The sequence below is a fragment of the Triticum dicoccoides genome, chromosome 2A, assembly GCF_002162155.2.
Source record: "Triticum dicoccoides isolate Atlit2015 ecotype Zavitan chromosome 2A, WEW_v2.0, whole genome shotgun sequence".
NCBI classification, from domain to species: domain Eukaryota; kingdom Viridiplantae; phylum Streptophyta; class Magnoliopsida; order Poales; family Poaceae; genus Triticum; species Triticum dicoccoides.
Window position 1 is genome coordinate 159,525,600 of NC_041382.1, and position 2,612 is coordinate 159,528,211.

A 2,612-nucleotide genomic window follows, 5' to 3' on the forward strand; every position below is an offset into this window, starting at 1 on the left:
GCGCGCCGCCGCCCGCCTGCCCGCGTCCGAGCTCCGCCGCGCCACCATCTCCTCCTCCTCGCCGGCCACCAAGTCTGGCCACCGTGGCCGCCATCGCCGCTCGCCGCCTCCGCCGGCTAGATCCGCCATGGGAGCCGCGCCCTCGCCGTCCGACCCCCCCCCCTCATCGCCGGCGCACCACGGGCGACCGGATCCGGCCAGGTCCGGCCAGGTCCAACCTCGGTTCGCATGCCCCGGACGAACCCTAGATCCCGAAGGTCGTTTTTCTCCGAAGTCCCAGTATTTTTTTTGCATTCTTCATCGCATCATAACTCATCATTCGTGGCTCCGTTTTGGGCGTGTAGCATGTCAAATTGTTCGTCTCGATGTGTACTTCATTTCATTCCATTGCACCATGTTCATGTGAGCTCATCTTGATGTCCTAAATGCTGTTGCAAGAGTGCTATGCAATGTTAGTTTCAGATTCTTAGCAGAGTTTGGACATTTGTCATTTTTGCCATGATTAATGTGTGCCTCCTATGAACTTGAGCCCTTCATGTGTTTTGAAGTATGCCATGCCATGTTTACAGGGGTGTATTCCATGTATTTTTGTGATCTTTGTGGTGACTAGCACAAGCATGCAAAGTAGCTCTTGTAATGTTGCTGATTTCAGGGACAGAAATCTTCTAAGTCTTTGCCCTGTTAATATTTTTATGCCATTTATTCTTGTTGCTACAGAGTGATCCATGCCTCTTTTGAGCATGTTCAGTAAGGATGTTTTTGAGATATTGTTGTGCTCTGTCCATCCATGTCTTCGTTTGCAATTATGGAGCACCCTAGCATGACTCAATCTTGCTCTACTTTTGCTACAAAATATTCCTGGCAGATTGTTTACAAGTTAAGCAATTTTGTCGAGGTTGTTGTAGTTGATCCGTGCATGCTATGAGGTTGTTCTTGCCATGTTTAGCTTCTATGCCATGTATACTTGCTGGGTGTATGCTTAGTTTGTCATGCCTTGCCTTGTGGTGAGTGCATCGAGCTCATAAACATGCCTACGTGAATCTGTTTTGCCATGTTCCAGTTTTCTGCTAAGTCTGAATCTGTTATAGAAAGTTGCTATGTTCACATGGTTGCCATTGTATTTTCTGATCCCTTTTGGCTCATGGTCAGTAAGGGACTTTTGTTGTATGCTTTGAGTAGCTTTGTGCCATGCCTTGCTTTGCCACGATATGTTCCTGTAGCATGTTGTTATCTTGCTCTAAACATTGCTTCCTGATGTTAAATTCCTGCCATGTTGTTATTTTCACTAAGTCTGTAACCTGATATCTTTTGCACTTTTTCCATGCTTGTTTGAACCTGCTATTGTGTGAATTAGCCGTAGCTCAGTGTTCACCTTTTGTCAAGCATCTTGAGTGGATTACTTCCATGTGTTTTGTTGCTATGTTAGAGTGCATTAGCTTATTGTTCTTGATGCATTTAGATGGCCTCGTGATGTTAATCACAGATCGGTGCCATATTTGTTTTGCTTGCCATTTGCAAACCGTGCATCCAATTCCGGTGATCTTTATATCGATTTCGACCAAAATCAACCCATCTTTCCAGCGGCACTCTTTGTTTTCCAAGTTGAGGCCTGGTCCAATCTTCCCTTTCCGAAACATGCATATGCATTGCATATCACATCCCGCATATCATGCCATGTTTTGCATCATGTTGCTTATGCATTGCACCGTGGTTGATTGTGTCTCCCTTTGCTTGTGTTCTTGCTTTGGGTAGAGCAGGAGACGAGTACGTGATCAAGGAACCCATTGAGAACGTTTACGAGGATCAAGCTTACGTCAACTCGGAGAACTTTGCAGGCAAGATGACCATACCCTAGAAATCACTTCTATCTTTGCTTGCTAGATGCTCGCTCTTTTGCTATGGCCATGCTACGATACCTACCACTTTCTTATCATGTCTCCCATATTGCCATGTCAAACCTCTGACCCACCTTGTCCTAGCAAACCGTTGTTTGGCTATGTTACCGCTTTGCTCAGCCCCTCTTATAGTGTTGCTAGTTGCAGGTGAAGTTTGGAGTTTGTTCCTTGTTGGAACATGTTTATTGTTGGGATATCATTATTATATCTTGTCTACTTAATGCATATATATACTTGGTAAAGGGTGGAAGGCTCGGCCTTCTGCTTGGTGTTTTGTTCCACTTTTGCATCCCTAGTTTCCGTCATATCGGTGTTATGTTCCTTGATTTTGCATTCCTTAAACGGTTGGGTTATAATGGGAACCCCTTAACAGTTCGCCTTGAATAAAACTCCTCCGACAAGGCCCAACATTGGTTTTACCATTTGCCACCTAGCCTTTTTCCCTTGGGTTTCGCGGACTCAAGGGTCATCTTTATTTTAAACCCCCGGGCCAGTGCTCCTCTGAGTGTTGGTCCAACTTGTCAGCCACCGGTGGCCACCAGGGGCAACTCTGGGCTGGCCTACCGGAAGTTTGGACAATCCGGTGTGCCCTGAGAACGAGATATGTGCAGCTCCTATCGGGATTTGTCGGCACATTCGGGTGGCTTTGCTAGTTTAGTTTTACCATTGTCGAGATGTCTTGTAACCGGGATTCCGAGTCTGATCGGGTTGTCTCGG